Raw genomic sequence first — 25,219 nt, 5'->3', positions numbered from 1 at the left:
ATCTTGTGGCAAGGTCCAAGCAGATGGAAAAAGAATTGCTTCTCAGGAAGCTTAAATTTAAATACAAAACAACTTCTTTTGTATTTTATTTTTGCTTTTAATTTCTTTTCAGAATTCTGGATAAACCAAAATATATAGTGCTGGCAAAAGTGCTAGACTGTGTGGTTTCCAGTTTGGCTTTACAATCAATAATCCTCAAAACAGAAAATAAAGGCTTCTCAGGGAGAAACAACAATCAAGGTTGAAAGTGTGATTCAAGAAAGCACGGTTTACCCTAAGAATTCCATCCTTTTACACTGTCTGGAAATAGAAATCTCATTTAACATATTTTGGAGATGGATGTGATCATTTCATAATATCTGTATTAGAAACAGGAAGAGTTTCACTACATTTGGGATAGGAGCAGGAAAGGAAAACAGTGAAACTAGAGCCACATGAGACAAGTCAGGGAAAGGATTTGAAAAATATCCTAAAATACTGTATTACAGATGGCTGACAAGATGATGAGGATAAACTACTAATTCAAACCCCTGGGCTGGAGGGCATAATTATAACTTCTTGCAAGGACAGTTTTATCAGAGTGCAAGGTGTGGAAGTGCAATAGTCCACAGGATAAGTAAAGCAAAGGCGAATCCAACAAAAACCAAACTAGACCAAGCAAAGAAGAATCCAACAAAAACCAATCTGCATCATTGTTCCGTCTTTTGGTTCCTGGCAATGCAGTGATCAGTGTATAAAATCCTGAGCATCCAGATAAGCATAAAATATGTAAGGTATTCACTTCCTATCCTTGAATGTGGGGAATGTGTGGAAATTAGCTCAAAACCAGCACAAAATGCCAGCAGGAGTAGCAGGTGTCTATAACTGCTCTGATATGTGCTGCTCTGGTTCTCACTAACATGCTGTGGTGCCTAGGAAACTTAAGTGTAATCATGGCCGAATTATTCCTAGATCAGAATTCCTAGGAATGCCCATTTCAAATTTGAAAAATGCTTCAAGCAGTTATTACAGAACTGGGAATATGGAGTAACAAGACTGCCTCACTGAATTTCTTTGGATAGTTTGGGTGAATCTTCCCAATTCTTAAGCAATTTCTTCAAGTTTTAAATTCCTTTGAAAAACCTGGCAATGTTGCAATCTTTGAGATTTATCTCTAATGATGTTAACACTGATGAATGAAGCATTAAACATTTTTGAGATATATAATTCTTAGAAATAGTACTAGGCTATTTCCTTTTATAATTTGTAACACAGCCAGTAGAACTGTAGGAAATTTTGGAAAAAGTCCTAGAAAATGCCTCATTTTTGGATGAATAAGCTAGTAGTTGAAGAAGGTATCAGAGTTGCTTTTTTTCAACTGGATATATGAGTTGATAGAGTAATTTCAAATGTTTTATGCATAGTAGCCTGCTCAGTCATTTGTATGTATATATTTTCTCTTAACACTTCTGAGGACATTAGAAAAGAAACAGATTATCAGAGCTGGTTATTAATGTGGAATTTCAATAGCTGAATATCTTATTTAAAACCCAGCTTCTTTAATTATTTATACCTAATGGATGTCTTAGTTTGTTCAGTTGAAAGGATACTGTTAATTTAAATTCCCATTAATTACTGCATCAAAGTGCACTTTAAAATATTCTCTGTCCTGGAGCACCAAATTATGGGAAAGGAGATAAAACAGCTGTTACTGCTATTGTGTCAGGCAGCATTTATTTGGCTAGACAGCTTTTTTTTACATACTACTTGCAATAATATGTGTTTCAAAAATAGAGATTAGACACAGTGATAAATCTGGATCCCTTCAGTGAGCATAACTGTCTGCATTCAATTAAAGTATTCTTAAAATTCAGTGGTAGATTCTTCTATTGTACCATACTGGCAGAGTCCCAAATTAGTTTAACAATTAGTGTCCCCAAAACACCAAGAGATGGAATGTGAGACCTCGGAATACTCAGCCAGGGTCAACAGATATCTCTTGACACCCACCACAGGCCTTTGTCTCTTCTCATATTGCTTTTTTTTTAAGGGTCTCAGACTCTGAGACACTGTTTTAACTGACCTTATTTTTTCAATTTGTTTTTATTTTGATGAATGCCTGCTGCTGCTTTGTATTGGTCTGTGTGTCTGGAAGAGTGCTTTCTTCATCTCTTTCCCACGGAAACTTAAGCAGCCCTGTCCTTTTCACTTATTCTTCTTATCTAAATAGGTTATTAAACTAGCTTTCCTGAGTCACCCTAGACTTCTTCCTCCTGTAGAGATTAAAATCTTAAGATATGTCTCTGGATATATTGAAATTAAGTAATCAATTCAAATTCAGTATGATTTAAGACAGCCCCCAATCTTTCTTTCCAAACCTTCTTCCTATTTCCTTTCTCTCTGCAGATATCTCCGTGCTTTCTGCTACTCAGCACTGATGTTCCCCTAGATCATCACATGCAAATAAGTCTAGATACTGTACATTGATACTGTACATAACAACTTTGAGATAGTAATTTTTCTTTACCTATGGCTACAATTCTCACATAAATTTTATTTTGACCTGAGCTATAAAATTCCTTTCCTCTGAAATCTGTCAATTCAATATAATATTGCTGTTATCCACTGTGGATGCTCTTGCACTTCTTTTATTGTCTACAACATAAGGTGCTAATTTTGAATGATCTTTTTAGCTTAACCACAGCCTCTTCTCATTTCTCATTTGCTCCTAAAGTCTCCAGGAGCATGAACAGATGAGTTTCCCTATTATTCAAATGTCCTTTTTTTTTTCTTTTTTTTTTGTCTCTACTGTCACTAGCTATACATTAGAAAGATCACATTATTTTCTGTAACACCATATACTGCTTGACACTAGAGCAATGAACTACTGAAAAATTAAATGTCGTAGCTAAGTGCTTACAAAAACTGAAAATTCTGAAGCTGCAAACAAAAAACAAGTGTTACTTGAGAAAGACACATTCTCTTGAAGATTTATTTCAGCTGATGTTTTACATCTTACTTTTCTTTCGGGTAGAAGAACAAAACACCCACAATAAAATAACCCCCATGTCCCAACTCAATTTCCTCACTCTTACAGAACTGAGTCTTCCCTTTTATATATTTCCCACCATGTTCTGCCTCCCTAACTCCTCTTTTTCTATTTTTCGTGGAGTTCTCTGAACAAGTTCCAAATGCAGCATTTTCTTTAACACTATTTTACTCTAAAAAAATTCTTCCCTGTGTGTTTCTGTAGTCAGATCATTCATTTGAATAGAATATTAAAATTTATTGCATTCCTTCACAGTGAGAAGATTTTGGAAAAGCAGTCACTTAAAAAATAAAACCAAAATACCAGCAACAAAAAGAAACAGAAAAGTAAGTGCAATGAGGGAACAAATCTAGTATGAATATATTTGAAGCTTAAAAAGTTGAGATTGATTTGCGCTTTAGTCCAACTACTAATTCCAGTATGCACATATGATATTCACTTTGTTCATTTTTAGCTTTTTGTAGGCTCTATATAGAAATTTTTGTATTTTCTCCAATATTTTTAATAGTTTCCAGTGACTATTCACAGGCTTAGTGAGAACATAATTTTGAGCCAAATAGTGTCTGTTCTTCTTTCCAACCTGTATGTTATTTGGTAGTTATTTGGATGTCATGTCTCTTTGGTTGTACTTTCTGCTATCCTGTTTTGTCTGCCCTGTCTATATTCTATTCTTACAATCTTTAGAGAATGTTTTCTGGGCCACATCCAAGGCTGTATTTGTTCAGGTGAACTTCAGGAAATTTCAGGGTAAAATAATCCTTCATTCTAACAGTCCATGGAGAATTTAAATCGATCAATCAAAATGAGATCAGTTATTACTATCTGGGGTTATAATTAAACCAATATTTAGGGAGGAAAACTGTCTAAACAAATTAATGCTTATGAAATTGATACTTAGAAAGATCTATGAGCAAGAGGAAAAAACATTATATCATCTTTTTCCATCTCATATATTACTTAATCCAAAGTGTGCTTGTTTGACGTCCCTGTTTCCTGTTTGGATAATGTGTATGTGCTAAGTTCTGGTGATGAGTTATTTGTTTGTGCAGTTGGGCTTAATATAAGCTAAATAAAAATGTTTAGAGCTGCACATCAAAGCCAATATAGTAATTAGTTAGCATTAAAACCCCAGTACTTAGATAGAAGGAAATACCAAGTTCCTCACACCAATTCCAAATAAAGAAGTGTTCAAATTGAGAAAATTATATGCTATGCTTAGATCTGCCAGGGTCACAATCCTTGGCCTTCAGACTACATCAGGGGATTTCAGCATGCTGCTTCCTACCTCCTTGTGAAAACTGCCTGCTCATGGCTGTTTTTCTAAGTCATGGAGTTGTTCAACCCTGATGCACTGAGCTTGCCACACAAGTTTCTGCATTCAAGTAGTATGCTAAAAACTATCTGTAACAATGTGTGCTGTGGACTAGACAGGATCCACCGGGGTGAGACTATCAGTACCCCAAATTCAATGTTCTAAGCCATGGTTTCCCTTTGTGTTACATGTGGTGCTGTAAGTCAGTAACATGTTTCTTAAAAACTTTATTATACTGTTCTGTGGATTATAATTCGCAGATTAGCAGGTGTCTTCTTTCCCATTAGTAATTACTTTATCCAGTGGCTGAGCCTGCACATTACCACTAACTGATAGCATCACTGTGTAATTGTTCCTACTGTGTATTTTTAAATAGCAAACAATTTTTAAACAATTAATGGAGGAGGAAGAAAAAGCTGCCACTGCCACGGTATCCACTCCTGCAGCAACCATCACAACATCACTCTTTATATCCGATCTGTTAATTGCTGTGAGACTTATTTGTGATTAGGACACATGTGTGTGTCTGTGTTTAAAAGCTGACTTCATAAATGAAGATAGTAGGAATGCTTTAATAATTCTCCACTCTAGGTAAGCTTTATTAAATCAAATAGCATTTCACTTTATCTTTTTAAGAGTTATAGAGATATCTTTTTAAAAGTTAATAGGGAGAAAACTGATGTTAGCTACACCATTTCCAATGCAGATTTTATACTTTTAGGTTTCACGTTATTGCTGTAGTATCATGGTTCTATCTTTTTGAAACAGCATGGAGCATTTATCTATTTCAGAAAAATGGATCCAAAAGTAGCAGACTTATGTGTTGTGGATATTAGCTCAAAGTGCACTCCAAAACTGGAATGCAAAAGGCCTCAAAGCTTTTTGAAAACTAATATGACTATTGTGTTAATTTTGTGTTATCAAATAATGTTGTCAGCGCGCTATTTGTGTGAAGTCTCTAGGGTTAAGATATTCTTTAAAGAGATGTTTATTTTCGGACAGACCTAGTGAGTTGTCTCCTATTGTATGTTAAAGGAGCTGCTCTCAAAGGTCACAGAGAGTTCAGCTTTACAAAGACACCCTTATTTTGTAGAAAATGAATTTTCAGACTCTCTAATGGGAACATTCAAACACGTCTTTACTAGAACTTTTTTTAGAATGTTTCTAGAGTGTTTTTAGAAATTGATGACTTGTCCAGAAAGAGGAAAAGTAATGTAAGGACACAAGTTTGGACAATAATCAGACATGAAAGAATAAGCTCTGTTTTCAGTAAGTGTAGAGAGTTGCATATGTTTTTATTGTTTCTGCCATAGGAACATAATTCTTGGAGTTTTGTATTTGTTTTTTCTTCCTCAACCTATGTACTTGGAAAAACATTTACTGGCTTTTGGTTTTCTGAGCAGCGGACACCAATTAAAAGAGCACGGATCAAGCAGCTGAATCCAGTCAGATAGAGCATGCTCTTGCAGAGTTGAAGACTTTGGAGTCCCAAGCAGTCAGCAGGATCAGCCTACACTGATTCCTCTGTATCATGGCAGTGAAAGGATAATTTAGTCAAAAGCCATAACTTCAAGTAAATGCAGTGTTTGTGAAAGATACCGTTCTGATAGCAGCGAAAAGAGAATTCCTTATTTTTTCCCAGGAGGACAGCTTTTGCTGAAGCAAATCAAGTTTTGCGCTGGTGCAGCACTTCATTTATGTCTCTGAGATACTGAGAGTGATTTATTTTATTGACCAACTTAGCAGCTGGTTTTATCTGTTGCAACAACCAGTTCCAATCTAGCAAGTGAAGCTAACACTGAGATGAGCTGTATGAAGTTAGACACCTGTCATCCACTTTCAATGAGCAGCATATTACACAAGGGTGCAAGTGGGGGATAGCAGAGACATGCAGAGACATGTCCAAGCCTAAACCTTCATTTTCCCTGCAGATGTTTTAATTGAGTGTCACTGCTTGTAGACACATATGTGCCTGGCATTAGACATCTCAAGATACTTTAAAAATTACAAAGTTCTGGACAAGCCTGGATCATCAGAGTGTTGCTTTGAAACTGGAAGAATGTTAAGTATGATTTTTAAAGGGATATCAGTGGGAAAGTATTTGTTCTGAGCAGGAAAAGTTAGAAAAAAGAACCATTGTAGACTTTTAAAACATTTTCTTGCAAGGTAAATTGTATCTCCGGGGGTGTACACCAAGAGTAATTTTTGGAGACAGGAGAAGTTGCTGTTTACCATTCCTGCTTTCCGTTCAGTGCATCCACTATGGCTAGGTCCAGTGGGGCAGACTGTGACGCGAAGTGCAATAGGCTGTACCGGGCCTGACACTGTCAGTCGTGCTGCCCAGTCCTTTCTCAGCCTATCTGGCGGACGGGGCCGATGGCGAACCTTTGGTTATTCAAACGCCAGGATGGCGGGGCATCGGTGATTTAGGCTATTTCCAGAGCCCCTCTCCCCGGCTGTGACAGCGACCGGGGCAAGGAGTCCGCCCATGGCCGCGGTGCCTCCGTGCCCCGGCCCAGCTCCCGCCCGGCCCCGCTCTGGGCGCTTCCCGCGGCCGGCCGTGTGGGAGCGGGGGACGTCAGTGTGAGGGGGCCGGTCCTGGGCAGGGCAGGGCGCCCGCGTCCCGTCCCTCCCCGCCCCTCGCCGCGACTCCCTCCCTCCGGCTGGGGGCGGCCGGGTCGGCCCTCGCCGGGATCCCATTCCTCCTCCCTCGGTGCATGGTCGCGGCGGGGGCGGAGGAGGGTGAGCCCGGCGGGGCGCGGGCCGGAGGCGGCGGTGAGAGCGGAGCCCCAGCGCGGAGGAGCCGCCTCTGCCCGGCAGAGGTGAGGCAGCGGCACCAATGAAGTTGTGCGGGGCTGGGAGGACGGGAGGGAGAACGGGGACCGCTGGCCGCGCTTCCATTCATTGCCCGAGCGGCGGCCGGGCTGCTGCTCCTCCCGGGCCGGGGCTGTAGCCTTAGGGACAGGCCGGGGAACAGCCGCGGCGGGACGGGGCACGGCGCGGAGGTGGCGGCAGGGACCGGGCTGTAACGCCGGCGAGAACCGCCCGGCGACCGCCGGGGCAGCGGCGGAGCGGGAGTGCACCCGGGCGCCTTCCCCGCGGGGAACGCGGCGGGGGCCCAGGGCGCGCCCCGGCGAGGCGCTCGCGGCCGCCAGGCTGCCTCCTTCCCTCGCTCCCCCCCTCCCCGCTGCTCTCCCTCTCTCCCTCCCTCTCTCCCGCTCGGCGGTCCTGCCGAGCAGGCGCTCCCGGCGGGACGCGGCTCTCTCCGGGCAGCGGGCGGGGACCCGCGGCGCCTGGCCGCGCTCCGCGCACACGGGCGGCACCGCGGGGCGGCCGCGCTCCCTCCCCCCCCTAAGGAGCGGGGCGGGGCCGTGGGGGCGCCGCCCGTCGGGGGCCCCGGTCGGCTTCGTGCGGGACGGGCAGCGGCGGTAGCCGGGCTACCCCTGGCCGGAGCACCTGCAGCCACTCCCCAGGGGAACGGGTGCTTCTCGACTCTCCGTGAGCTGCCTCGGGGAGCGAGGGGTCTAAGCTCACCTGGGTGCCTTCGCATCGCTGACGAGTTCTTCATACCCGTCGCGTTTCTGGGACCACTTTTAGAGGGAGGGATGTGTGTGTCTGTGCGTGTGTGTGCGCATTTTTCAGGGCCCTTAAGAGAAGGGCAGGAAGTAGGTGACACAGGTTGCCGGTGCACGTTTTTTGATAATTAGGGTGTCACTCCAAAGGCGCTGAGTAGCACACCGGTGAGATTGGATCTCATAATTCAGAAGTTGTGAGTGCGCTGGAGCAACATCAAGTGAAACAGCGTGGCCTGGTTGTGCCGTGTCCAGACAAGTGCACACGCTCCCAGTACCTGGTGGCAGAGCAGCAGCGTTGCACCGTCATAGTAAGTTTACACCAAGCCAGAACTAAGCAGACGAGATCCTGAGAGTGTGTGCATCCTAATGAGAGATGTATTAATAGGAATAAATGAGCACAATTACAAAGCTCTAGCTGACCTCATCCAGAGGAAAATATTATATATGTTAATTACAAGGTTTGGCTTTCTTAGGGAAACATTTTTAGGCACTATTACAGATCCCTTAATGAAGATGTCTGCTTGGTCCCAGTCTTGCAGTGGGTTCTGACTGCTCAAGCTCATACCTGCAAGGGGCCCTGTTGTTTTCATGAGTTTGCTATGGTCCTTATAGTAATTCATAGAGACTTAAATTTATGCTGTGTTCAGAGACTGGGTAATTGGGAAATGTCAGAGACATTCCATTTTATTTTTCTGAATAAAACATACTGCAAAAATAAAATCCAAATTAATCTCTGGGATCTTATTGAGTATTTTATCTATATTGTGCATTGTTAGGTCAGGGTATAGACAGACTGTTAATGCAGTTGATAATGACAGGGTTTTACTTCAGACACAGTTTCATGGGACTATTGCTCAGTTTTTCATTCCATATGCTAGTTGCAGCCCCTCCAGCTTTAATCACATTGCTGCTTTCTTCAGAGGATTTCTCCCTCTGAGTCATGGGGTAGGTTTAATCAGTATGTAGGAGATTGCCCACTTTATCTTTTTTTGTAGTTAATCATCTGTTTTTATTAAGCATTCTGGGAGATGTTTGTGTGATGATGTACCCACATGTCAGGCAAGTGCGTCATTTTCTTTTACAACTGTAAATCTCTGGGAATGGATGCATCATTGCTGTGTAAAAATGTTACAGTTACTTTGTTACTTATTTAATCAAAGGATCGTTCCTCCACATCTTCTGAGACACTCTTGATTGGGCTGGACTGATAGGTTAGAATCAGGAGTATTGCTGGCAAAGACTGAAAGGAAGCCAATGATTGCCATGATCCTTTTTCGTGTTTTGGCTTGTACCTGTGAAGATTGCTTGTGGTGTTCTGTAATACAGTAGGACAATGACTTGTTAACTGCTACATATTATTGCATCAGCAGAACCTGACTGAGCTGCAGGTGACTGTATAGTCGGCAACTGGGCAAGAAACCTGGTGTTTTATTTTGCGTGCAGTTTAGACATTGCTGTTTCAATAATAATTACATGAAAAGGGAGAATTTATTATTTTCCTGAATGTTTTGGAGAACAGAATTGTTCATCAAAATATATTTTTCCAGAAGATTCTACTGTGTTAGACATTGAATACCCATTGGAGGATTCCTCAGTAAAAGAGAAGTGGTGGTTACAACAAGGAGATGTGCTGAACACAGGATGGCAGCTCCTAGCTAATACAATATTTCTGGTTATCCACTACAGGCAAAAAAAACCACCCCAGTTTCTAGGAATTTTACCCTCAGCATCTAAACCCAACTTTTTCAGATGAAAAGGAAAGAGTCTCTCCACATAGGAACAGCCCCTGTTGAAGCTGCTGTTTGTCTCAGAGCTGTTTGTTAAAGCTTGAAGTGGAGGCTGAGGATGGCTGCTCTGCTGTCCCCAGCTGTCCTCACCTCCTAAGCACACACATGTGTTCATGCCCAGGCACAAGCACACACAGCTCCTCTTGTTGGCTGACCCTTCACACCATCCAGCCTGTGGGGAAGAGGACAGTGCTCAGCTTCTCACTGCTGGTGGCAATAAGAGAAACTGTTTTATGTCCCCATTCCTCCCCTGTGAACAAGAGCTTTCTTTGTCTTCCTTTGTCCTGTTTTCCTCTATGTTTTCAGTGCCTCCCTTCCCTCTCAGTTTTTCTCAGAATTTTCTCAGATTTTTTATGTTTTCTGCCTAAAATCATTTAGGGTAAATCATTTTGGGGTGTCAGCATTTTGAACTCATTTGTGAACAAGGGTAGAGGTGGCGAGTGGCTGATTCTCAGAGCCCTTTTCTGATGCAGAGACAATTGCTGATGTGATTGTAGTTGACAAGTATGTTAAAATAATACCAAAGACTTTTGCTTAGATTATTTTTCTCTTCTGGCTTTCCAGCTTTCTTGACAGTATTCTCCTGGGTTATGGTGCCTAAAATCTGCCCTGGGAAAGTGGAACTACTAGGATGTATTCTTCCAAATAGAGATGAATTGGAATAAAGCTGAATGTAGGGCATTTGTAAATTCTGGATTTAAAAAATAGTATTGTTATCCCTTGCCTTTTAAAATTGCTCAGGAGATGTGGCAAGATACTGTGAAAGCTGTCTAAACAAGTACTATTTTACTGTCATATAAATAAAGTGATATTTTCATGTTCTCTGACAGAAGGTGATGCATTCTGGAAAAAAATGCAGATCTGAGGTCTTAATTTCTTTTTAATTTACCTTTGTTTCTCCTTACTACTCTAGCAGGTGAGACATTGACCATGGATAAGTGTTTCAACATCAGGTAATAGTCAATTTTCCTAGAAGTATTTTCCTAAAAGGCATTTTTGCAGAAGGTAATTCTGAAGAAAACTAAATACACAGTGGAAAACTAATTCAATTATAAATTTGCTGCAATGGCAAACAGCTGACTGTAAATGTACCTGATCTATGTGAGTGGATCAGGAATGTATCTGAAATTCTTAACTGTGGCAATATATGTAGTAGTTGGACAGTTACAGTATCCATGACTGAGTATAAATAAATCACAGCAAAAGGTATTTAGAAACTGTTGTGCTGGTTGCATAATCAATAGGTTCCAGTTTCTGATTCACTAATGTAATTTTAAAAATCAAACAAAAACAAAACAAAACAAAAAAAAAATCCATGGTCTATTGCTAAAGATTAATTTCTCCATTTCTTGTTGTCTTCTGATTCTCATAATCATACTGTCTTTTTCAGCTTGGAGCTCTGTAGTTAAGTTGGATGCGGGCTCCTCAAAGGAGAATCCAGAATATTTAAGACATTGATCCATGAGAGGAATGCAGCAATTTGTTCCTTAAAATATTTTTTATGTATTTTGGTTTAGATGTTGTTGGTTGGGGTTTCTTTAAGGGTTTGTCTGAAGCCCATGGTGAAAACATAGGAACTAAATGATAAACCATGAGAGTGAAGTACTATTAAAAAAGCAAAAAATGGCTTGGAGAAAGCATAACTTTGTGTTGTAGCCAGTGAGAGTGCTGTAATAAATGAACCCAGACACACAAGGAAGGCTTATTTTAGCTGATTATTTTCACCTTTAACAGCTTCTAGTGCTGAGAAACAATCAATGAAGCAATATTTCTAAAGCAGCTGTACAGTCTCCTTTGCCATTGGTGTCACTGCTCTATTTCAAATTTCTTTGACTTAATACCATCATCTTAAAGATGGTGAAGGTATTTTTGGACTTACGTATTCTATGTGATATCTTACTGATGAATATGTCTTGGATTTTAATTACATGCATGGTAGTAACTTTAGAGTTGACTAAGTGATCTTCATGCTTGCTGACACCTGACATTGGATATGTGGTATGCCTTCTTGTACATAATTTTTGAAATTCAGCAGTAAGTATTAATGCTGTCATTCCACTCCAGATTAATAGCAGTATGTGTTGTAGATAAAATAATATACTGTGCTTTAATAGTACCACTGATATTTACCTTAAAGTTTTACTGTAGCTTGTCAGCCTTTTCATTCCTTTTGATCCCAAGTAGGTTTTTCTGTAAAGGTAGTTTAGGAGAAACTCCTGGGAGTTTATTGCTAATAGAAATGGTCAGTGTGATAATTGTAGCAATTATAACCAGAGCCTGGTCTGAACTGAATGTTGCATTACTTTATTAAAATCCAGTTTTTAAATCTGCATTGTTTGAGCAGTGTGACTTCTCAGAATAGTTGAGACTTTGGCTAGCTGTGACAGAACTTTCTTGGTTCAGCTTTCAGTTATAATCCCTTAAACCTGTTTGTAAAGAATCACCTGTGATGTGTGAAGATAAATTCAGTTTTTGTATTTATTTGATCTTCTGCTGAGATTGCAGATAGGGTGCCAGTTGGTGCCATCTGTGTTTATAGATTTTGCAATAGTATTCACTGGGAGATTATCTGAAAGCCAGATCAGTTTACATAGGTCAGTGAATTGCAGCTTGCAAGGCTTGTGTCTGGGATCATTGTAATCAGGTTTTTCAGACTTTTCACTGAACTTTTGTTTGTCTAAACCTGACCTCATCACTAAAGTGTGTGGTGGTGATAATACACCAGTATATGTTGGTGGATACATTTGCCTTGAATGGTTATGTACTCTTGTTTGTCTCTTAGCATGTGCATATTACTTTGATACATCCTCTGCAGGTAGTAAATGTGTGACGGGAAGGCTGTGCTAAAAATACTTTCATGTAAAGGGGTGGGGTTTTTTATTAATGTTTAATAAGTCATATATATATATATACATATATATATACATACATACACACACACACACACACACACACACACACACATATATATATATATATATATATATATATATATATATATATATATATATATAATGTTGTAAATATAGTTACTGTTCCTGCAGTTAAAGTACCTTTAGAAGAGAAGGTGCTGCAGATGAGAGGAGTACATATTCTGTCAGATATTAGGAGTTTACTGATGTTCTGGTTTCAGCTGAGTTAGTTATTTTCCTTCATAATAGCTGATATAGTCCTATGTTTTGAGTTTAGTATAGACTGATGTTGATACCACAGTGATGTTTTTCTTGTTGCTGAGCTATAGTCACACCAAGTTAAAGACTTTTCAGCTTCTCATGCTCTGATACCAAGTAGGCTGGGGTGAACTAGGGGTTGGAAGGAGACACAGCCAGAATAGCTGACCACAACTTACCCCAGGAGTGTTTCCCACCAAGTAGCATTGTGCTCACCAATAAAGCTGGAGGAAGAAGGGGATTGCAGTGATGGCATTTGTCTTCCCAAGTCACTGTTACCTGTGATGGAGCCCTTCTCTACTGGCAGTGGATGAAGGCTGGCTTGTTCTTGTGAAGCATTGATTCAATTCCTTCTTTTGCTTTGCTTAGTTGCATGGTTTTTGCTTTACCTGATAAGGTATCATGAGTTTTATCATTTTCCCTCTTCTGATTCTCTTCCCAATCCCCATGAGGGAGAGTGAGTGACAGTCATGACAACTAAAGCAATATTTGTTCAGAATATCTTGGCAGTGCTCTTCGTGGGCAAAGAATGGCAGCATGTTTCTGCACAACTGTTTAGTACTGATGAATAATACATACTGAATTATGCTTGAAATATAAATATTGGAGAATATCTTGTGCAAATACTCTAGTTCTTACAGCCTTCTATGAAACTTTTTTCAGGAAATAAGGCAGTAGATATATATGGTTATCATGACAATTTTGGCAATTGTAACTCTGTTTCAGAACAGCCACATGATAAAACCTAAATGTCATTTTGCACAGGCAGGTCTGAGTAATTTAAAGTTTACAAGAAAATTTTAAATGTAAGTTCTAGTTTAAATATGGCAATGTATTCTTTTATTTGCATGTTGGAAATAGTAGCATATATTTTAATTTTATATTCAGTCATATTTGTGGATATGTTTCTGTGCTCTTAGAAAATTGTTTTAAGTTCAACATAAATGGTGAGACAAATTTGGCATAACAGTAAAAGTTTCATGCATTCTTATATCTCTTCACTTTCTCTCTCTCTCTGTCTCTGTGCATTGATTTTTCTCTAACAGGTTTTCTCTGGTATGGTTTACCTTTAAGGGATTAACAAAGGTCTAATTTTTCTCTGTTTTAGGGTTGTTAAAGGTACTAACAGACATAGTACATGATAGCTGGCATTTAAGGTATTCCACGGACAGCCCAGCTGATTGCACTGCTGAGATGGTAGATCATTTAGCAGAGGTATCAAGTTTGCAGAAATGTGGATGAGGTTTGTGTTGTGTATACATGTTTATTCAATCATCAGTCATGATCATGACTGCATAAAATCAGTGCAATTACCTTCAACCAGTCTTTACATCTAAGTGGCCCAGACCGCATTCCATGACAGCCTTGGCAGCTTGAATTAGAGCTTGCCTTTTATTGCAGCTGAATTTGGAGTACAGAAATACCCAGCCTTTCTTGAGTTTGGTTACTGCAAGAATGGTAAATGTCAACATGAAAGAGTGAAAGTCCTGTCTAAAACAGAGCTTTAGGAATATCCTAACTTTTTGGTGCTTGACCAGCCTGTATCAACAGTTTACCTTATTTTTCTGTTGCTCATTGAATGCATTGCAGAGCAGATAAACAGTCCTTAAGAGTGCATTGGGACTGTCTCACATACGCATGTACACTGGAGTCTGCATAGTATGCCTTTGTTTCCCAGCCAGAATGTCCAGGCAAGGTCAGAGAATAGAGATCCATGTTTTCAGCAAAATGTCTAGAGCTCTTGGCTGGTGGTCGCTCATTCTTTCCACAGGCTCCTTGGAGTAGGGCAAGGAAAGGGTCTCAATAAATAATTTATTTGTGAACAGATTGTAACTTGTTTTTTTCCAGGGCAATCAACCCCGTAGCTCCACTTAAACACCGCCCACCCACCCCCTACCCCTTTTCTTATTTTGTTGTTATTGTTGTTGAATCATTGAGAGGAAGATTCTGCCTGACATCCAAAGAGGATCATACAAAGATAAGACTAGAAGAGACCTTAAGGCATCATCTACTCCAGTCTTTCTGGCTTAGATTTGGATTGTCTGTATCTGTCATCTGTGACTTGTTCTATGGAATTCAGTGGTCTTCCTTACATTGTCATGACATGGAAATTTTCTGTATGTGTTATCCAATTTGTACCTTTCATGTAGTAATTTAATACTACAGTTGCTCATCCTACATCTGTCTAGGACAAAGCAAGTAATTATTTTTTATATATTGTGTTTTTTTAGCTATAATAGCATGCTTTTTTTCACCTCACAGGCGCTGGGTTTTGTGTACCAGTTATGTTTGTTGCTTTTCTTTGGGTTACCTTCCATTACTTCACATCTGTTTTGTTTGTCCAGTTAAGAATATGTTTGTCTTGAGGCTTTAATGACGTAGAATAAAACAGAATGGGATCTTCTTCATACTTACTGACATGATGAGGATCTTCTTTTCAGCACTGTGACTCTCTTCAGCAGTTAAATTGGTGAGGAGAAGAGACAACTGGGATGTGACGATACTTTTATAAAAGCACGAATGGTGTGGTGAGAGGCTTAGGCATAAGTTGTTAATTTTCTCTCCCACTACAAGAACTAATGAGCATGAAAATGAAGCTAGCAGGTGTTGCATTTGGAATAGCAAAAAGAGGAGTTTTGTCATGCACATATATTAAGTTGTGTAACTCTGTAGGATGTTGTGGATACTGAAAATTTATACCAATTTGAAGTGAAACTGGACAAAATTAACGGAAAAAAGAGTCTGTAAGGGATTATTAAACACATACGCATGACCTCTAGCTTTGAAAGTCCCTGAGCTGCAAATTATTGGAGACAAGTGTATTTAGGGAAAGTATGACTAAACGATTACACTATTCTCATGCTCTTCCCCAGACATCTGCTTCTGGCTGCTCTTGGAGACAGAGGTACTGGGTAGAAGATTTGACCTGGCATAATTTTAGATTTGTCCTTTTAAATTGTAAAAACTGAAGACACATTTTTCTATGAGTTAACAGTTCAGGGTAGCATCTGCAACCCTTGTACTTTTTAGACCAAAAGCCTCCAATCCATTTTCCGTGTAATTTAAGACAGAAGAACTTTCTTAATAAAACGCAAAGATTACCATGAACATTTGTCTCCTGCCAGTTGGCGTCAACTGCAAATTATGTTTCATTTCAGTCATGCTAAACTGCCAGATGAGATAATACATATTGTCTCTTTTAGGCAATCTAAGCAGCTATGTCTGTAATCCTAACTTGGCTTTTCTGATTTATTTTCTTCTATGTGTGTGTGAAATTGTATTTAATATGAAAGTTTTTTGGTTTTTTGCCGATCTCCCTTCTCCTGTAGATACATTTTAACTACTTACATGAACACATGCTGCATGAGGTACCCTGCAGAGTTAGAGAAAAGACTGAAAGCTTTTGGGGACAGAGCAGCAGGGAGGGAGGAGGATGCTGTGTTACTCATTACCCTACAGACACTGATTTACTGGCTTGGTTTAGATTGTTGATTCAATGGGCATCATTGGCACATTAGGGTATCTTGTAAGCTGATCAAAATCCATAACCACCTAATGCAAATCTCTGATGTAAATATAACTTGTCATCCCCAGTTTTAATGTTTTCCTTATACTGGTAAGTTTCTTGCTCTGTCAGATGTTGCTCATCTCTCTGTGACTCTGACAATACCTAAACAGATATTATTTTTACTTTTTCAGCTGATGTGAAGTTGGCTTGAATGCCAAAGCATCCTGCACTCAGGCAAATTTGACAGAAATGTGCTTGTGTCTGCACTTGTGTGGGTATAAATTTGTATTGCACAGTGATTGTATAAAATGATAATGTACCAAATGGTAATCTGGCATTAATGAAGACACAGCCAGTGTTGCACATGCCTTCTTTACTATTCTGTCATATATTAATATGACATTTTGGCTGGGTTTTCCAAAATGAGTATGGGGTTAAATTAGTTTTCCCTCCAGACTCTATTTGTAGGCTGCTTCATGTTTTACCCCATAAATGTTTCCTCTATTCTTGTAATACCAAGTAAACAATTTTATGTTCCTCCTTTCAGTGGTTTGGAGAATGAGGAAAAGCAATTTTGCCAGGAGGTGGAAAGTCTGTGCAGTGATCATAGTTGCATGAGGCTGTTTTATAGCAGCTATACCAAGGGTATTCTGTGTTTCTGGTGGTTGAATTCCCAGATTAATCCTGTGCTACTGCAATGGAGTCTGGGATGAAGAGGCAAGGATCATACATGTATTAGGAAGGTCCTTCCTGAGCCTCTGTAGTCTGTAACTACACCCGCTGTTGGGGTGAATGGATCATACTTTAACTCCATAGACTTTGCTTCACATACTGGAGTGGGCTTTATTTGGAGTGTGTGGCTTTGGAGGTGGGAATGGAAATGCAACATTTTGGTTTGTGTAGGTGACACTTGAAGTTTGGTGTAAATAACTGTGAGTGCTGTTCTGTTGTTGTTGGGATATTTGTATATAGTAACTATTTTGATCTCTGCACACTGGGTGAACATTAATGAATGTTAGTACAGCAATTTTTTAATACAGCAATGTTTTCTGGCTACTTTAAAAATAGACTGTAGGAAACCCTAGAAGTACTCTTGTGTTCAAATATTATCATTTGATACCTACAAATATTTGAAATTATGATGTATTTGCATGTAGCAAATAGAATTCTCTTCTCTGAAGGATTATTAAAACTTTGCCAAATTCATGTAGTTACAGTCAACAGCATCACAGCTGGGTATTTTGGAATTGATAAAGGAAACTATTTTGTTTAGGCATTAAAGTTTTCTAGCTCTTCTGTTGGACTAAAACACTTCTCCTGTATGGACAGAGGAAGATTCAGCTGCCTTTAATTGATTATACTTCTAAGTGTGCCAGGTAACATGAAGCTGCTGTTTAGGTATCTAACTGTCGTTTAGCTGAAGAGTAATGCAAGGTTCTTTGCCAAAGATTTGGGGAATGTGTTGGAGAGACTCATACTTTAGATGTGATCTGTGAAAACAGTAAACAAAAAAATAAACTTTGTAGTGTTTTTTCTCCATTTAGCCTTTTGCTATTGATTTATGCTGTAAAAAAAAAAAAAAAAGTGGCATTGTGTCTAGGTAGCTATCATGATGGATTATTCATTGACCTCAGATATTAATTGTGAATTCAGATTTGAGTCAAACAAACCAAATAATTTGGAAAACAAATATCTCTCTTTCCAATGTACCTTCCCTTACTGGAAGAACTGAACAAAAACTGATCCATATCAGTGCTATCATTACTCTGTATCTGATAATGTGAAATGCTATTTAGAAGCACTGGTTAATTAAGACCTAGCACATCAGACTTGTGTCTGTTTGGCCTGAGGCATCATTTATCAGCTGAGGAGAGCAGTATAATGTATAACCATTTTTGCAAAAGTGTAATATACTCCACATTCTTTTCAAAGGCCTTCGGATGTTACAGTTCATAGGAGGAAGTTGGTCTGATAATTGAGGGATGAACACTTACAGTCCCAGTGTATGGTGAAGTGGTTTGTAGTTTTGGGGTGGGGGGAAGCAAAATTATCTGCTACTTTTTTTTGTGGGCTGACTTAGACCATTAAATGCCCTTCCTCAGTCAAATTCCCAGAAATATGAAGTTTCTTTTGTAGAAAGCAGAGGCTTGTTTTAAGTTTGTTTCCTGTGGTATTCTGCCACAGCCTCAGAAACTCGAAATTATTTAAAGAGGAAGCAGGTATGGTCAAACATCTGTTTCTTTCTAAAGGAACTGCAATTTGTAAGAACAAAAAACTCATTACATTAAATAGGAACAAATAACCATTTAATTGGACTTAATATACAGAGACATCTTGAAGAGTCCTGTGAGTGAGGCACTGTAGTCTTACAAAGAGAGGAGAAGGCAGGAGGTCCAAGTGACAGTGCAAGGGTGGATGTTAGGGCTTAACAGACAAACTCCAAAATCTGGGCTCCTCCTGGCAACATCTGCAGATCTCTTGCCCCAGTGGTCTCTCTTTTTGAGCTTCCTTGCTCAGGACAGGCAGCATTCTGTTGTCCTTGGATAGCCACAGGCATCTTGATTTTGCTTGAGAGAAGCAGAGTGTATCTCTTAATTTGCATTTATATCATTACCTGATGATAGAAATAGTCTTTGTGTTGGTCTTGGAGTGAAGTTGGTGTCCTGCTTAAGGAACAATAAACAGCTCCACCTACCTCTTCAGTCTGATGCTCACAAATGGTAACTTCATTGATAAAGTCTCTTGGCTGTACACCACTGTTCTGGTTTTCATATAACTCTAAATTAATTATTTGATCCTGGATGAGTTGTATGTCCTCATAGCTCTGAATTTAACTACTTCAAATTGTGTGTTTCTGTTGTTTTAACGTGTGCATGCCATTAATGGTTTAATAATGTAGTATAATCTTTGTCCATGAATCAAGAGGGGAATGAATATTGCTGCTCAGCATTGTCCTTAGTGAGTAGAGGCTGATTTTAAGCTTTGAATCTTAATTTTTCCATGCATAATTTATTTTAGTTGTTTTCATTTGTGTGTGTGTGTTTTCATTTGACTGAGATAAAGATTTAAAGCAGAATATGTATATATGGCTATAGTCAGCATAAAACTATGTTGCAGAAGCTTGATTTTCTTTTTTCTGTTTTTTTCCTTTTTTCTTTGAAGTTCACATGCCCCCATAGTGGAATGAATGATTCAGTAGTTGGTCCATCTCTCTAGATCATGGATCTGTTGGGAGCCATGTTTTTAATGGCTCCTATGTAATCTATCTTATTTTGAAGATAGGGTGCATTTGTTTTTTGGAAAGGGCAGACATACCTTACCTATCAGCCAGTTGGAGGAGTAGCAGCTGTTGAATGAAAAGTTTCATACTCCTTCTTCTGTAATTTAACGTGATCAGGAAGTAGCTGGTTTTCCTTTTCCTTTGCATGTAGGTTTCGTTTGCATTGTAGGCTGGCACAATGTCATCCATACACACTTCTGTGGTTGCTGACTGTGGCTCAGAGACCTTTGTCTCAGAGACCTAAGGGCTTTTGCATCTTGAAGTTTTAAAAAGTAAATGTAGCAAGCAACAGAAGACTTGATCTAAAATTAGTTTTGTTTCTCCTGTTTGCATTGGATTACTGGGGAGTTCAAGCCTGTGAAGAGGCCTGTAGCTATTCCCACATCCTCAAATTCCACTGGGGTAGCTGGTGTTGAGTCTGGCAATGGTGGTAGTTCTTGGTGTTGGTAACCATTTGGTGAATGTCTCTCTCTCCTTTTACAGCCATATGTAAGTGATCTGAGCAGTGCCCTGGGTGAGTGAGTTGCTTCATCACTAATATGTGTGGCTTTCTGGAGGGAGTGTGTGGTCCAAGAGACCTCACAGATTTCCTGAACATGGCCCACACTGTAGTTGTGTCTGGTATTTATTATATTCTTTCAGAAACAGAAGATAAACTAGTTTCTCTACTGACTATGTTTTTTCATATACTTAAATAAGTTTCTGCCTGTAGAGGGGAGATATTTTGGCTCCCTTTCACTTATTTTTCTGTGTACTGATGTTTTTGCACAACTCAGATGGAAGATTCACCACCTACATGTTGGTTTGTTCCAGCAGAAGATAGACAGCTGTTTAAAAATGCAAATAGTTAAATTTTTAAACATGTGTACTCTCTGGAATATATTATAAAAGCGAATGATTGTGTGTTGCAATTTTTATGCTAATTAATATTTATAATAATATGATTGTTTGTTAGATTTGTAACTTTTTAGATGTATTTTGAGTCTCACAAAAAAAACACAGTCTTAATTTTGATTGATTGGACATGTGAAAAAAGTAGTGTTTGACCATAACTGGCATGTAAAACAACTAATATATGACTTTTCAGGACAGAAATATGTGAAGATATAGACATCAGATACAGACATCATAGTATCATCCTTCATTCAGCATTAAGTCTCCCAAATTAAGTAAGAAGAAGAAACGGATTGAGTTTTATCTTGAAATATGTAATTTAATACTATGCAACTATGCAGTTTAAACTAAAAAGAAAATGTGTCTGAAAAACCTAAAGTCTATTAAAGAGCTAGGAAAATCTGAAAGATCTGAGTTTGAGGTAGTACTGAAAAAAGATGAGTTCCAATTGTATGTAAAAATATTCTAGGGACCAACAAAGGGGAGGAAAGCAAAAATGTTTCTTCCCTGTTTTATAAACACTTATTTGACCTGGAGTCCATTTATATTTGTTTGAATTGCAGGCATTTTAAGGTACCTGTTACGAAAAGTTGTTGGTGGACTCACAGGAATTAAGAAGAAGGTGTCAAAAAGATCAAAGGGTTGGTAGGATGATTTATGAGGAAGACAAAACTACTCTTAATGGCCTTTTGGAAATTAGGTCAAAGAAACAAGGTGATAATGAAATGAAGAAAATGTGGACTGTGTATCAGTGTTACTATTTGTATTGAAATAATTTTCTCTGGAACTGTTTCCCATCAAATACCAAAAATTGCATTAGTCAGATAAAATAAAATTAAACGGGTTGCTTTGTTCAGAAAGCAGTGCTGCAATGAGTAGTCTTGGATTGACCTAGACTGAGCAGATTGTCTGTTCCCTATCTTCAGTTTCTGAGGACCATTTGTGGGGTTTGTGTTGTTTTTAGATGAACTTTAGCTTCATTAGTGCTAAAGTTTACTAGTTCTTGAACTTGTGTTAGAAGTTGTAATGGAAGTATTTGCTGAATATTGATTTTAACATGCAGAATCTACATGGCAATACTTTGATATATAGATTTATAGTTAATCCCTTTCATTGTCCATATCTGGGAAACCTTCATGTGTGATGATGTCAGATGGTTCGTGTAATCATTCACTGGAAATTTTAAATGCAACCAATAAGCAATGAACTGGATCAAAAAAACAAATATGACCTCTGCTTCAAAAAATGGGGAACTGTTAATGCAGTTTTTTTTGAACAAAAGGAATAGCTGAGGTATTTCCATTCCTCTTCCAAAGCCTCATAAATATATCTCTTCTTGTGAATTAATGAGTACTGCTCACAATGTGCTTCTCAGATAACTCAGTGACCAGCTGCATTTATAGTCAGTTTTCTGGTGTTTCCTTAAGAGGTGGGTTGGCACACTGCCAGGAATTGTGGTTTATCAAATTAATTAACCCTGCTAAATACAAATTCTGAAGTTATGAGGCACTCACTTCATAATTTGAGGAAGCTTTCTGTGGTTCTGTGTGCTTTCATTTATAGTTTGTGCATTTATAGTTGATACTTTAGAAAGATGAATGTTGCCCAAAAAATGAACACAATTTAAAGTTCGTAAAAGCAAAGTTAGCTCATTCCTTTTTACAGTTACTTTATTCACTGCATTGTTAAACTATTAGGCTTTTTAATTGCTTGAATGGTTTAAATGGACTTTTAAAGGAGCAACCGGTTCCTCAACTTGTCCGTATTCCGGCATGGTTGCTATTGAGAAAAAGTACTTCTAAGAAACCTCAGTATTCTGAAACATAACTGAGAGACATTGTTTTGCAATTAGGAAAACAGGTACAGTATCAGTTTGTCTTTCATTTATAGCTAGGGATTTTTTTAACATGAAAATTTCAAGCACATTTTCTGAACTAAAATCTTTATTATAAAACAGACTACAAAAATATCTTTGCTTTCCTCTTATAACAGACGATGCAAAATTAGATTTTAAATTGGATTTTGTTTTGATAGAACAGAATAGCAGAAAATTGAGTGGTGTCTGTTTCTTGATAAAATTTCAATTATTGATTTTTGTATTGAAATTATGCCTGCTAAACAGAGCATCTGTCTTGTATCAGCTGAAATGAAGATGATTTCTTCAAAAAAGTGCATGTTCACTTTAGTGTCTTGAAATGTTTTATCTCCTATTCCTGTCAGTTCCTCAGAGCCTGTATTTATTATTCTTCTAGTCAAGTAATAAAGCTTATGTTAAGCATTTGAGAAAGAAATGGGTGTAGATAATAGTGAAAGGAGAGAGAGATTTACTAATAGATCTGTTGCTCTTTGGGGTTTTTTGTCTTGTTGTGTTTGGGTTTTTTTTAAAAAGTTTTGTTTTGGGGGCTTTTGGGGTAGTTTGGTTGGTTTTTTTTTTTTGTTTTGGCTTTTTTGGGGGGTTTGGTTGGGGTTTTTTGTTTGTTTTGGTTTTTGGTGGGGTTTATTTGTTTGTTTTGGGGGATTTGTGTGTTTGTTTGGGTCTTTTATGGTTGGGCCTTTGGTAGAAGAAGAATGTTCTGAGTCTGCATGTCAGCAGCTTTGGAGAGGAGTACAAGGAGGTTGTCTTGTGGTACCAGGCAAACAGGGCATATTTTTCAGCTGCTTACAAAAGCCTAATTCTACTCATATAACTAAATTATTTAATATATCATTGAAGACACAAATTCCAATTCCTATAACATGGTAAGTCTGTGTAACCGTTACACCATGAACTGTCTGGGATGCACTTCCAGATGTTTTCAGGAGAACTGTGGTTGTTATAGTGACAGGACACAGTTTTCTTTTTGGGTTTGAAAAAACAAAAAGGAACTGGAGAATGTTAAATAACACTATGAGCATTCTGTCTACTTCTCTTTCTCTTCAGGAGTCGTTACTGTTTAATGTTGTCTGGAGTTGTATGGAGGCCCATAATGTGGTGTTGAGCTCCTGCTGAAGAGAGTTTTGGGTTATTTTAAAGTTATCTAAGAAGCTAACTGATGAGATGTAATCTTCCTTCCCTTTATAAAACTCTGCTTATTGACACTTCAAGAAAATATTAGCATCAATTATAACATGAACTGGTGCTGAAAATTTTAATAACTAGGAATAACTGTAGATGCCCTTTAGCTATATGTTTGTGTTTCAAGTTTAGGTGAATCTGTTGATCTAAAATTGAAAAAAAAATACTTTTCTGAAAAGTGTTGAAAGACAGATGACCCATTTGGCAGTGATGGTGTTTCAGTACTACAGGGATCTGACTCAAATTTAGAGGTATTACGAAAGGTAAAAGGAGGTGAATTGAAATGTATGGTTTCCATCCATCAAAATTATACATGGTATATATGCTTAGGATCACATAGATGAGAAGAAATAAGTTCTGCATATGCAGGAATGGAAGTTGTGGACTGAAAATTTAATTAAAAACCCAAGTCCAGCACAGCTGATGTAGTCACAGTTAAAGTCATTTTCCAGTAGAAACTGCTCCATGACTGTTCTCACTTGTTTTAAAATTCTGAAAGAACATCCAATTTTTTGTAAAATATTTGAGAGCATACAGTTTCTGGAGTGCTTGTGGGTCCCAAAGTCTGGTCTTTAGCTGTTATATGCAGCTATACTGTAGATTCTTAATTTTAAGAACTTTGCAGATTCTCTCTGCTCATCATGACATAGCTCAGAATGCTTCCTTGTGCTACCTATTAAGCTTCAGATGTCTGTTAATTTCTAGGATACACAGTATATCTTAAATCTGAAGATTAAATTCAGATTAAATCTGAAATCACAAAACTAGTAGTTTTTTAAATTAATCATTTGTGATTTAAATTATTAGGGGAGGATAATAACCAGTGTTCTCAGAACTTAGTTCCCTCCTATTTCACCTCACATTCACCTTTGGATACTGAGGAGTCACCTACAAATCTTCTTTAGGAGAAGTCAAAACTCTGCTCCTTGAGTTTGATTGTCCTGATCACTGTGCTCAGGTCTGTTGAGCTTTTTCTATAAGAAGCAAATTGAACTGCACATTTCAGTTTGTGCATTAATATGAATGGCATAACTGTAAATGAGAGAGCAAAATCAACAAGATATTTATAATTAGTGTTGTTCAGTATTTGAAAGAGACACTGTAGCTCTTATCACAGATCTGTAACAGAATAGGCTCCAGTCCACTAGCTACAGCCATAAACAGAATCCATTAAAATCACCAAGGTGAAAGAAAGTGCATTCAGAAAATTTGGAAAAGTCGAGCAGTTAAGTTCTCTGTTCTGTTAGTGCTATTTACATCCCCATCCTTTCCACCTTTCCCACTAAATTATTTTTTTTTTTTTCTTCTGGAGAAGTTTCAGAGACTAGAATATGACATGAGTGCTCTGTCTCCAGTTTATTAGATTACATACATTACATACATTACAACAGACTTAATGTCATACAGTGGACTTATGGGCTGGATCTGGGCTTTGTTATCGATTGCTGGGGATGAGAGGTTGGGAAGACAGCTGAATGTACAGATGTGTGAGTGGGCTGTGCTGTCAGCCCAGAACAGTCAGAGGGCCCTTGCTGCCTGCGAAGATAAGAGCAGATTAATGCAGTGATACACTTGGAATGTCACTGGGTCCCATCGTCAGAAGTTTCAGC

The 25,219-nt window shown here is 38.7% G+C and overlaps 1 protein-coding gene across 3 annotated transcripts in view; it reads left to right on the top strand.

The window, feature by feature from the left end:
- Window positions 1–7,023: 7,023 nt before the first annotated feature.
- The window catches only part of LHFPL2 (LHFPL tetraspan subfamily member 2), a 120,077-nt gene continuing 101,881 nt past the window's right edge, over window positions 7,024–25,219 (top strand). For 2 of the 3 annotated variants that reach the window (XM_005530067.3, XM_014258871.2), the window contains exon 1: window positions 7,024–7,162. The gene's annotated coding sequence lies outside the window, so the exon portion shown is untranslated. Of the gene's footprint in view, window positions 7,163–7,920; window positions 8,224–25,219 lie in introns of those variants that run through there. The other variant, XM_088054030.1, reaches the window with a different exon arrangement.

This window comes from Pseudopodoces humilis, chromosome 4 (genome assembly GCF_049639895.1).
Source record: "Pseudopodoces humilis isolate 2021_Gansu_Grassland_sample_001 chromosome 4, ASM4963989v1, whole genome shotgun sequence".
Classification (NCBI taxonomy): Eukaryota; Metazoa; Chordata; class Aves; order Passeriformes; family Paridae; genus Pseudopodoces; species Pseudopodoces humilis.
Note: the sequence above shows the minus strand (reverse complement) of the source record. Positions and strands in the feature narration are given on the sequence as shown.